Consider the following 12,266-nt stretch of genomic DNA (forward strand, 5'->3'; position numbering starts at 1 on the left):
CTTACTAACAACCGAAAACACCTGAGAGCACCTACTTTGGGCTGGGTGCTGTGCTAAGTGACTTGCCCGCGGTGCCTTCACTAAACCCCACAATGACTCCACCTTGGCAGGTGAGCAGAGCCTCCTCAGGAGTAGGGCTCGATCCTGGGTTTACCTGCCTCCGAAGTCTAAGCTCTTACCCACCGTATTGCATTTGCAATTGGTGCAATTATTTAATTACCGTCTGGCTCCCCACCAGACCGTGGGCTCTGCAAAGGCAGGAAGCATGTCTGATTGCTCCCCACTGTGTCCCCAGCCCAGCGTTTTTTAAAAAAAGATACAAGTATTGTCCATGGGTTTGTTTAGCCTTTGTGGCTCCCAAGCCAATGGAGGTAAGAAGCTGGGGTTTTTGGTTTGTTTGTTTCAGAGAGAGGAAGGGAGAGGGGGAGAGAAACCTCAATCATGAATGAGAATCATGGATCTGCTGTCTCCTGTATGCCCCCTACTGGGGATCCAGCCTGCAACCCAGTCACCTTGACCTCCTGGTTCATGGGTCGATGCTCAACCACTGAGCCTACCAGCCAGGCAAGAAGTTGGTTTTTATTTTATTTCTTTGGGGGGGGGAGGGGGAGATGGGAGAGATGGTGGTGTTTGTTTTTGCCATTCAAATTCACTCTCTTCTCAGCTGCTTCAGAGGAAGACAGCTCCCTGCAAATATGGCTAGTTTGGGTGATCTCTCATTTAGCCCCCCCTCCCCTTGCTTCTGACAACCAAATCACGTCCAAACACTGTCCTCAGGCAAGCCCCCACCCCCTCCTTTCCCACCGCTGTGAACAAGCCGCTCCGGTTCTGCAGGACAGGGGTCACCCCGGCTTCAGAGTTCCGTTTGCGGGTTTAGCCTCTCCACTTCTCTCCCGTGTCCCCTGTCCAGCCCCCTGTTTCTTCCCACAGCTCTGGGCAGTCCTTCCGGATGATGTTGGTTCTGGAGTTTTACATGTCCCGGGTTCAACGAAAACTGTTGTTTTGGGGTGATTTCCAGGAAGAGAAAAGGGAACGATTGACATCATGCCATCAGGTGACTTTATGGGGTTTGGGATTAACCGAGGGGGGCAGCCCCAGCTGCTTGGTGGCATGTGGGGACACAGCCTCACAGGTCCCAGAGCTTCCTGTGCCACGCTGGTGGCAAAGGACCCAGCAGGAACACGCGGTGGCTGACTCTGCTCTTAAACGGTGCATGACCAGGTCCCCGTCAGCCGTGCAGATGGAAGAAAAATAGGAGACATTGCCAAGCTAAAGCAAACAATGAAAATCGCCTGTCGTGTTTCCACCTGAAGGAAATCACTGTCAAACATGTGATGTGGTGGTTAAAAGGGTTCAGACTTTTTTTAAAAAACATATATGCCGACAAAAAAAACATCTTACCATGCTGGGCATGGGCTTCGGAGGCTGGGTCCGCTCAGGTAGCACTACACGATGAATGTATTTCCGCGTCAGGAAACACAGGTTTATGTGATAGTCAGTGGCTTGATGGTATTCTCGTGCAGGACGGAGTGTGGTTTGTTTAACTGGTCCCCTGGTGATGGGCAGTGGTTCATTTTTACCCTTTCACACAATGCTGCATTGCACACCCTCGCATCTGTATCCCTGTGTACTTGCCTGGCTTTCTCCCCTCAGGCAGGGCTTCTCAACGGTGACACTATTGATGTCTCGCACCGATCATTCTTATTCTGAGGGCTGTCCCGTGCATCTGCATCGTAGGGTGTTTAGCAGCATCCCTGGCCTCTAGTCACTGATGCGGGTAGCGCACCCTCCCCCAGTAGCCGACAGTCAATATCTCCAAATTGCTAAAAGTCCCCTGGGTGGCAAAGTGGCCTGTGCTTGAGAACCACTGCCCTGGGGATAACGTGTTGAGATCAAGAGGTTAAAGGATGTGCGTAGTTTGCCAGCTGCCTTCCAAAGTTGCATTATTCACTCTCACCTTTAGGAACGCGAGCATTACCATGAACAGAAGAAACTACCCAGCTGGTAAGACAAAAAGTTCCCATTTTCGATTTTTTTTTTTTTTTATTACCGGGGTGAGATTGAGTATTTAAAAAACCATGCCGATTGTGCTGACTGGCTATTGTTTCTGTGGCAAACTATCTTTCCTTATAATTTACTCTTTTTTCTTTTGGAGTATTCATCCCCCCTCCCCTTATTTTTCCATGTCATCTTTTTTAAATCCCCACCCAAGGATATGTTTTTATTGATTTTTAGAGAGAGAGGAAGGGGGGAGAGAGAGAGAATCATTGATGTGCGAGAGAAACATCCATCGGTTGCCTCCCCTAGTGCCTTCACTGGGGATAGAATCCGAAACCTAGTTATATGCTGTGACGGAGAATCGAACTCACAACCTTTTGGGATGTGGGAGGACACTCCAACTGACCGAGCCCCCCGGCTAAGGGCTGTCACCTTTTAATATATTAAGTAAAACGTGGCTTTCATAGTTTGCTGTATGTCTTTGTGTGTTGACATCTGTGGCTGTGTTTGTTTCAAAATCCTTAAGAATTGCGTAGCTGGTTCCAGGGAAAGCAGCTCACATGTTCACTTTATTGCCGCATGTTCACTTTATTGGGGCCCCAGCGTGGAACGCTTCCCCCCGACCCCACCACCACCACCACAGTGCACGCCAGCCGGTTCCACTGTTGCCTGGTAGAGGGTGCTATTTGGGTCAGGCTCGGTTATGTTAAAATCTGCTGAATGTTCCTTGAGTATCTGAGCGAAAAGTTCTTCCTCTGAAAACCTGTCTGTCAGGAGTCCGCCTTGATCTGGGGAGGCTGACCTGGGGCTAGGCCGTAATTAGTTCAGGTTAATTATTGCCCATCTGCAGATTTGCAACACAGGGGCCTCTCTTTCCCTAAGCAGGGGCCTCTGGAGGTTTCTTTTATGAGCTCGGAACCCTGAGGGAGGACTTCAAGTAATGAATTTTCCCGTAATCAGATTTGAGGGTTTGCTCCCCGAGCCGCCCAGGCAATTGGAGAATTGAGCACCGGCTGGCGTATTTGGCCAAAGGATGCAGAAGATGAAGCACAAGGCATCCGGTCAGCAGCCCGGTGAGTATATTGGAAAAAGGACTTGACATTTTACAGACACCCACCTCTTCTGTTTCCGGGGGTTTTCAGGGGGACAGTGTTCTCTGCGAGGAGAAGGGTGTCATCCATCGGGAAAGAAGAGTGTGGTTTCTGTTTGGAGTGCCGGGGAGGAAGAGCCCAGGAATTCTCCAGCGAAACCCTTTGAGTTTGTGCATGTTTATAAATATTTAACTTGTTCAATATTTATTCAGCATCCATTCATTTGTTCGTCCATTCATTCGATCACCAGGAGGCATGGGGATGAAGAGCGCAGGATGGCACATGGCTTCTGCCCGTTTTAAGGCACAGACATGCCACCCATATCATTGGGAGAAAATGGATGCCCTGTGCAGGCGTGTATTCCGTACATTGGTGGAAGCCTACGGGGGCCTTGCAGCGGAGTTAGTGAGGCCTGTGCAGGGACAGGAAGATGGTGAGAAGGGGCTGAACACAGACAGTGGGGATGAGTATGCACTGGTCAGCCACAGGCATTCGGTAGACGCCAGTTCCTTCTCCCAGGAGAGCCTCCCATTTGAATCTCTCAGAAAATGCAACGGTCTCACTAGGTTTGAACTCGGAAAAAAAAGTTCCTTGCAAAGAAAGCTCCCAGTCAAAGAACAGGAGAGGAAAAGTTCAAAGACTTTTGTGTGGCGGTTGAGACCACAGGGCAGAAGCAGAAAGACACTCCAGTGGATCTCCGTTCCTCCTTGGCAGGCACCTGGGTGGCGAAATGAGGGCCAGCTCTGGGCGAAGAGGGACCTCCACGGGCCCCTGGAGCTGGAGGTGGCCCCGTGGGAGGGAGCACATAGCTGCAGCGGGGACCCTTCTGCCCTCTGATCCATCACTGGAGTGAATCACACGAAACCCCCCCCCCCCCGCCCTCGACTCCTGATTATGCTCATTTCTTGCTTTTCTTTGCAGCTGCATGATTTTTCTTTTCTTTTCAACAAGTCTCATCGGTGATGTAAAGGGGGTTCGTGAGATGGAGTTTCCATTCAACCCACTTTTTCTCAGGAGTCACTCACTGGTTTCGGATAAGGATGAAGATGACAGGGCTTTAGAAGAAAAAACGTTCTAAAGACAGAGAGGCCAAAAGGGAAGTTCATTCTAGTTGGATGTGCGGCTCTCAAAAATGTCATTCTGAGTTAATTCCATTCTGTAGTTAATCCCAATAAAAGGGAAAAGAGGAAGAGGAAGGCAGAGGCACAGGCATGGCTGCCCGGAAACTGTGCTGGGCTCAGGCAATATAACTGCTTTTGAAAGGGCAAAGCAAAACTGGCTATCCTCCATCTTGTAGAAGGACCCCCCACCCCTTGTTGGGAGTGGCCACGGGAGCACCAGGAATGTCCTAACTCCCCCCCAACCACCTGAGTGGACCAATGAAGCTCCAGAGGGCAGCTAGGTCCACAGGATACTCCCTATACATCACTGTTGACCAATCAGGAAACTATGGGGGACGGCTCCAGCCTCAGAATGTACTGGTCACTTCCTGACTTTTGTGCTGTAAGACCCTGCTGAAAAACCCTGGCCTATTAGGCAATCTCTGTAACCCACGTCACTTCCCTAAGCCCACCCAAATGTCCAACCCGTTATAACCCATCGCTCCCCCGGGAATCGCTCTCTGGCTCCACTGCTGCGTCAGGAGGAGGCTGGGAGCCAAACCCGGGTTTGAATAAAGACTCTTTGCTTTTGCATCGGAGAAAAGGCTCCCTGGTGGTTGATTATTGGGGAACCTGAACTCTGGGCATAACACTTTATGCCAAAGAGAGGATAAGAGTGCGCGCGCGCACACACACACACACACACACACACACACACACACACGAGGTTCAGCAAGGACATGTAGGGACACAGGATGGTAACCCAGCATGGCTGAGATTTGTGGAAAACAACCAAAAGGCTTTGCTGGTTCTGCTCTGTATGAGTTCAAAAGTGCATTTCACAGCTGATAACAGAGTCTTGAAAAAACAATGACCTAATCACAATAGGGGGGACCTTTTTCTCTCGGGCAGAGCGGGGTTGCTCTGGTGGCTACACAGCGCCATCACAGAGTCTTCCATCCTCCGGGAATGGCTCCCCCCTGCAACTTCACCTCCTGGCCCAGGACGGCTGCCGGGGCTCCTGCTAGGAAGAGGAAGGGAGAGGGGAAGAGGGAAAAGGGTGCCTTCCGATCGGTCAGCCCGTTAGTGGAATCCCCCAGGAACCCCCCCAGTGACCTCTGTATACTTCTGTCTAACCACCTCACCTGCGCAGGAGGCTGAGCAATGAGGTCTTGTAAGGGGCCCGTGGCACATGGGGTTCTGTCTGACACAAGAGCAAGGAAGACAATGACCAAAGCAGGAAAAGCACTCTCCCTCCCCTCCCCAGCCTGGGACACGGGTGCACTGTGACTAGACGAGAGGAAACCTAAGACTGGAAGCTCAAGCTGATTTGCCTCCATCTTCTCTAAATGTGAGAGGGAAGTTCAGGCCCAGGGAAGGCGAGGACGGAGCAGCATTTAGGAGGATTTCAAGTTCTAGGACCCCGGATAAGCTTCAACCCAGGCCAGTGAAAGGACTGAGAAATCCTGGTGGGAATCACAGTTTCTGAAGTGTGTCCCCAAGATGCTGCCGATGTTACACGGAAAAGTGGCTCCCTGGCCAACAAGTTTGGGATTAAACCAAGTTAAGATGTTTATGTCACTGCAGAAAAATGTTGGAATCATGAATATGATCACTTACCTTATGGGTTTTTTTTTTTTTTGAAAGGGAGCATTCCTGAGCGTATTTGACCACAGAAGTTAATTCTTGCATAGCATCCCATGGAATAAGTGTCCCAGAGTAAACATTTGGGAAATAGTGGTGCATGTGGTCAGAGGCTGCTGGGCTCTTGGCTTCCTTAAAGCACTGCCCTTTCCAGACCCACCGAATCCCATCCCTGGGCCTGTGGCCTGGAAATCTGCATCTCGCCAAGCTCTCCGGGTTATTCTTACACCACCAGGGGGCAGAGCTGAGCCTCCACTGTACAAATGCTTGATGAATTTGCATCCAGGTAGCTCCTCCCAGCCCCCTCAACACCCATTTCTCTCCACACCATTTGGTACCTGGGTAATTTGCTGGGCCCTGTTCAGAGCAGCTGGCATTTATCTTTATTGCCACTCTCTTTATTGATTTAGGCCCATCTCTGCAATTCGTCAAGCTTGGATTGCATTTTAATCTTGGCCTCCAAAGTAGCTAAGATCCCTTCCAGCTTCGTATCATGCAGAGATCTGATTAGCTGGGTCTCGTTTCCATCCTTCAGGTCATTAATGAAAATATTAAATGGTCCTGGGTTGGCACGAAGGTCTCCAGGGCTCTCAGTAGATGTATGGCTCCCATTTCTGCCACTCGCCTCCGCCTGGTGCAGTCACTGGGTGGAGATCACACCCAGTATTTCCATTTATATTGCTTCCTCGTTTACAAATTCATGCATGCAGTGCAAACCTGTTGAAAAAATAAAGAACCTATTAATTACTTACTTCAATAAACATGAGAGCAACAGATGTCTTTAAGGCATATACTGTTTTCTCGCTCACATCCATGCCCTGTCGGCCACAGGGTGAAGAAGTTTATACCAAGTGCGTGCATTAGGAAGATCAGTTTTTATGTAAAAGGCAGCTCAGTTCCATCTTTGAGATACATCCTTCCAGGCCAAGCCAACCTCATAGCAAGCAGCTTCTACATAATAATGCAGGAGGAGTCCGCTTTTCTGAGCATTTCCTAAGAGCCGGTCACTCTTCTCCTGCCTTTATGTGTGTTTGATTATTCACGCTCACAATACTCCTATGAAGTGAGTGCCCCCATCATTCCCTTTTCTAGCTGGGCTGTCTGGACCCAGAGACATTGGATAAGATGCAGAAGGGGCCAGAGTTGGTAAGTGTCAGAGCAAGAACTCAAACTTAGGTAGGCTGCCTCCAGCGCGCAGACTCTGACCACCAGCCCGTATTTTGCAGCAGTGACTGAATGAACGTCTGGTAGGAAATGCCTACCCAGGGCTGAGAACACAGAAGTTACTAGAAAGACTGACCACGACGCGAACAGGTTTTTATGAATTGTCTCATTTTATGTTTGAAAACTGATCATCTTATTTGCTCCTATTGGATAGATGAGAAAATAGAGGCACCCAGATAATTCCCCAGAATCAATCCCAGGTCTGCTGGCTCGCTCCTCGCCGAGGCTTGCCTGGAGAAGACGTCCCAAACAGCCACTCAGGGGACTCCTTGGAGAAATGGAGGCAGCAAACGTGGGTGAGGAGACAAGCATTGCAGGCCCGATGCTCACCCCACTCGACCCAGAGATTCTTTCTCTGGCCTCATCCTTGAACCTGCAGCAAAGCACCGACAGGTGTGCCACCTACAAGCCCCGTGCTTCTCCAGGGGAGCCCCGTGCTTCTCCATGGGAGCCTCACTCTTCTGTCGGGCCCGGTGTTGGCCTGCGAGACGATGGCTGAGCTGAACTTTTCTCTGATCCAACAAATTCATTCACTTACTCACTGGATCTGGGCTGGATCTGGCTTTATTTCAGGTCCCGAACAAGACTGGCCCTGCCTTTAGAAATTTAAAAGTTGAGGAGATATCACCCACCATCCTGGCTCGTTTTGGCCCAGAGGTGGCCGGGGGGGGGGGGGGGAGCCCACAAGCCAGGGCATACAGCTGTCACCTGCTTCAGGAGAGCCGGAGGGAACCCGCAAGGCTTCCTGCAGGAGGAGTGAGCGTGGGGCCTTGAGGGTGGATTTCAGGGAAGCTGAAGTCCCCCTGGTGAGCACTGGAGCAGCTCTGACAAATGCCCTCAGACCCAGCCCCTCAGCCAGGTTCTCAGTAGCCCTTTCCTGGGCTGATGGACATCTCATTAGATGGTTGAGCCAGTCAGTCGAGTGCCCAGAATAAAAAACTGCCAGGATCTCACTTGGCCCACCAAAGGAGGCTGGGAGACTGCCCTCCCTGTCTTTGTTCTGGGATTTAAGACTATGATGCACTTTGTCCACTGGCCACCAGAGGGCGATGCTCGTCCACACATGGGATATTCCTACAGAGACAGCTCCAGCTCGGCCTGGGAGATCTGGGAAGTTGTAAAAGAGGACTTTGTTCAAGACAAGGAGGGCTCCCACCACCTCCAGAGCTTTTGAAGCCTTTAAAGTGGCATCTTCCAATCCTAGCGAGCGGTCCAAGTTAAGGATTTCTCCTTAGGTACCAGGACACTTGATCTGGGAAGTCCAAAGAACTGGATTTAGACTCCAGCTCTGATGCTCAGAGGCTGTGCTTACCCCCAGCCTTAGGGGTCTCACCTGTCAAATGGGAACGTACTGATTTCAGTCCTATCTCGCCAGTGGTCCTGAGGTTTAAATGAGACAAGGAAGTGAAGGAGCGCTGAAGGACATGGTGTATGAAGACACGGGATTTTTAAAAAGTGAACTTTATTGTGGGACATAGTGTGTGAAGACAAGAGATTTTGATCGAAGGTGCCTGTTTCCAGCATCCTTCCCGCCCTGGAGAGGGGGGCAGACTGAGGAGCCCGCAGTGCGCTGGGGTGGAGCTGCCTTCCTGTCATCGGGGTGGCCGTGCACTGGGCAGAGGTGCAGAGCCGCATCCCTACATCTGAGACCTCAAGGACCAGGCGAGGGCTGGTTGCAGCTCACGAAGGAGAGCCCCGGCCCTGGTTCCATCGCCGTCTCACCGATCGAAGCTGCGTCTTGCTGTCTGTACAGTGGGCGGGAGATGGGCTCTCTCTGTGCTCTTACAGCTCTGCCTTTCCCGAACCTTCCAGCCTTCAGGGTCTCAGAGCTGTTTGACATGAGAGAGAAAGATCAGTGAGATGGGGAGCTGGGGGAGGAGGTGAAGAGTAGCCCGGGTGCACAGGGAACCTGGGGGTCTTGATTTTCTCATCTGTTGGACTAGGTGATCTCTACCCCCTCCCCACTCGTCCCATTAATACACACAGAGCCCATATTGGCACTGAAATGTCCTGATTCTGATTCTATTAAACAAGGAAACGCTTTGCCCTTTGACAGTTCCTGGCCTCTCTGGGTACCCCCAAAGTGTCCCAGCTGAGTCTGGCTGGAAAATTTTCCCGGGAGTGCACGTGGAGCCCTTCTCCCCATCGGCATCAGAGGGAAAAGGGGAGAACACTTAAACCAACTGGACGTCCGGGCGAACACAGGCTGCAGTGAGGATCAGGGTCTGGGTGCCCTCCTGACACGGGCTCCGGGCCTGGGTGCTGAGCTGCCCTTATCAGGCCTCTGGTGTCCTCATCTCCAGCCGCCGAGGCTGGCCGGCTCCGCGAGCACAGGGTCCTGGTCCTTCGGTGGCTCCTGTCGCGGGTGGAACGTTGATACGTTGTGCAGCCCGCATTTCTCCAGTTCTACCTTCCAATACTCCCATCGATTTTTTAAAATTTTAGTGCAAATTTAAAGCAAACTGAAGCTTATGGAGTGTAGGAAAGGAGAATCCGTCTAAAAATTCAGCACTTGGAACCGGGATTCCCTCTCTCTCCCCACCCTCGACCCCTCCACCCCCACTGCCTTCTCTCCCAAGATCTTCATTTCCACCTACACCTCTTTGCTTTATGCAGATTCAGTTCTTCCCACTTTCAAACAAGACCCCGCCTCCCTGTCCCAGCTGTGACACCAGCACTACCTGCCTCCAGGCTCCCTTCTAAACTAAAGACGATCCCATCACTCCCTTCCCTGAAGGTATGGATGGCTCCTCCTCGCCTTGGAATAAATCCTGGCATCAGTGCTCTTAGGCGATCACCACTTAGAATAACAGCAAAGACTAACAGGTACGAAGCTTTCACTCTGTGCCAGGCCCTTCGACAAGTGCAGTGCATTTGCTGTTCCAGGTCACCTCATCTGAAGAGATGGGTCATATTACTATCTGCAGTTTGCAGATGGGAGAACCGAGGCACTAAGAGACCCAGGCTCAAGGTCACCTAGTTAGGGAGTGTGAGGCCATGGCCAGTGTGGCCTGGGTTCAAAGACCTGGACAAAGGGCTGACGCGCAAATTAATACACAAGACAAGAAATATAAATTTGGAAATTATGGGGGAAGCCAGTTGTGAACCTGGTTCGAGGGACCAAGTTCCACTGAGTCTCCGTTCCCATCTGCTTTTTATTTACTAGAATACACAGTTGCCTTTTAGGAATGCAAACAGACATAACAATGGTAATGTTTGGTAAACAGTAAAGAGATCATCAGGTTTGGGGGGTTGCCTTCGGCTATTGAGTCAGCAGCAGGTAATAAAACGCAGATATTCAGCCCTGTGAATATCAAAGCCCCATTCAGCCTTCTGACCTGACTTCTCACATTTATATTAATTACTGTTGATCTTGGCTCCCGGCAGGGAGGGAGGTGCTGGGATTTGAATCCTGTTTTCAAAGACTGTGCCTAAACACGGAATAATACCACCTTATCATTTTGAGGTGCTTTCTGGGATTTTCCCCAAGGGACAGAATGCAAGGTTTCTTCTTCTTCACCTCCGGGTTTCCTTACTAAGGTCCCTGCCGTGTGCCTCTCTGCTCTGTCACTAGATTGGCAGCGACTCAAGCCCAGGGCTGAGGTCGAGATACGCAGAAAGGTTGGTTCAATGGAATCACCTTCCATTCTGGTAGCTTCCCTGCATCTCCTGCCTCTTTTTCCTACCCCCTTTCTCATCCTCCCTGCGTGCGGCTTTGCACGTGCCTCTGCCGGCCAAGCCTCCAGGGATAGACATCTCTGTGGCCACATCCAGCATCAGCCCTGGACCCCGCTGTTCCCCCTGCTTCTTGCCAAAGCCCTCTCCCCTCTGGTCTCCGCACACTGCCCATGACTGGACATTTTGCCTCTGGCAGCTTCTTCCCTTCTATCGCCATCCACAACCCTCCTCCCTCACGCCAGGGAGCTGTCCACAGCTTTGTCCTCACTAGTCCCCTAGCCCCAACCCATTGTCCACACTGAGGCGTAGGAGTCATTCCATAAACAGGAGCTGGGTGAATATTTAAAGGGAAGTAGTAAGTAGTCTATTAACAACTTACAGGGATGTTGTAATGATCCACAGTGAAATATTCCCGCACCTCTTTGCGACATTACCATTCCAAACCACGGAATACATTAGGCTTTATGATCTCCTCGCTTCTTCGGGGAAGTATAAATCTTGAAATATCATCTTCATGTGACAGGGCAAAGAGCCCCCTGGGACGAAGGATGTTTGAGAGCGTTCACCGAGAATCAGAAACAGTTTGCGATTAAAATCAGGGTTTTGTTTATGGGCACAAATAAACCCGTGGTGTAGGGCTGACCTGTGAAGATCTGTCCACGATGGAAACTCTGATGGAAATGATGAAATGAGAATACAGTCTGTATTTAAAGAGGTGGTTTGGGGGCAGGGTTGCAATGTTCAGGAGATAATATTTTCTGACCGTAGATTTGTATGTTGCTCAAACATTCCTAGTCACCAGCTAAAATCAATGATGGGGACGAGGCATTTATGTTGATGGTATATTGCCTCCAAGTTTTGTAAGTAGGTCATGTGGGATGGAGCAGTTCCTTTTTCTAGGACCCTAAAAAGTGGCCTCTTCACCGTCATTCTTCACTGTTGAGGTGAAGAGCTGGTGTTGGTGCTCGGCAGGAGGGGACGGAGGAAGATGTGTTGGTATTTGGGGCCTTGCATGACCGGTTGTCCAGCGGAGGACCTCATGGTCCTCCCAGCATTGCTTCAGGAGTGAGAAGACCCATGTTCGCCTCCTGCTTGTCAGCCCCAGGAAAAAGTAATCAGACTTCTTCCTGGTTTAAAAACCCATCACAGACTCCCCAGGGCTTCTAGAACAAAGTCCATCAACCCTCCGAATCCTTCGCCTGGCTGATCAAAGCCTCGTGATTCGACTCCGCCCCCCCTCTATGCTCATGGCTTTTTCGCCTCAACACAAGCTAGCATCTCCCCTTCTTGGTCCCGTAACCTGCAACTTCTGCCCAAATGTCCCTCTTTGTTGAGCCATTTGGTAAACAAATGCTGTTTTCTGAAAAACAGCAATGGAAGCCATCTCCTCTAGGAACCTTCTCAAGCCTCCTGGGAAGAGAGTTTCTCCCTCCTCGGGTTTTCTCGTTCACCCCAAACGTGGCTCCCCCTCCTCTGTCTTGTGACCTCGCAGAACACAGAATGACAGAACCTAGTTCCTGCCTCACTGGTG

At 50.8% G+C, this 12,266-nt stretch overlaps 1 long non-coding RNA gene across 1 annotated transcript; it reads left to right on the plus strand.

The window, feature by feature from the left end:
• Positions 1-1,966: 1,966 nt before the first annotated feature.
• Positions 1,967-4,033, plus strand: LOC129151739 (uncharacterized). The gene is made up of 3 exons (XR_008558399.1): positions 1,967-2,004; positions 2,959-3,071; positions 4,011-4,033. It is a non-coding gene; the product is annotated as an uncharacterized LOC129151739 (long non-coding RNA).
• Positions 4,034-12,266: the final 8,233 nt, after the last annotated feature.

Source organism: Eptesicus fuscus, chromosome 15, assembly GCF_027574615.1.
Source record: "Eptesicus fuscus isolate TK198812 chromosome 15, DD_ASM_mEF_20220401, whole genome shotgun sequence".
NCBI classification, from domain to species: Eukaryota; Metazoa; Chordata; class Mammalia; order Chiroptera; family Vespertilionidae; genus Eptesicus; species Eptesicus fuscus.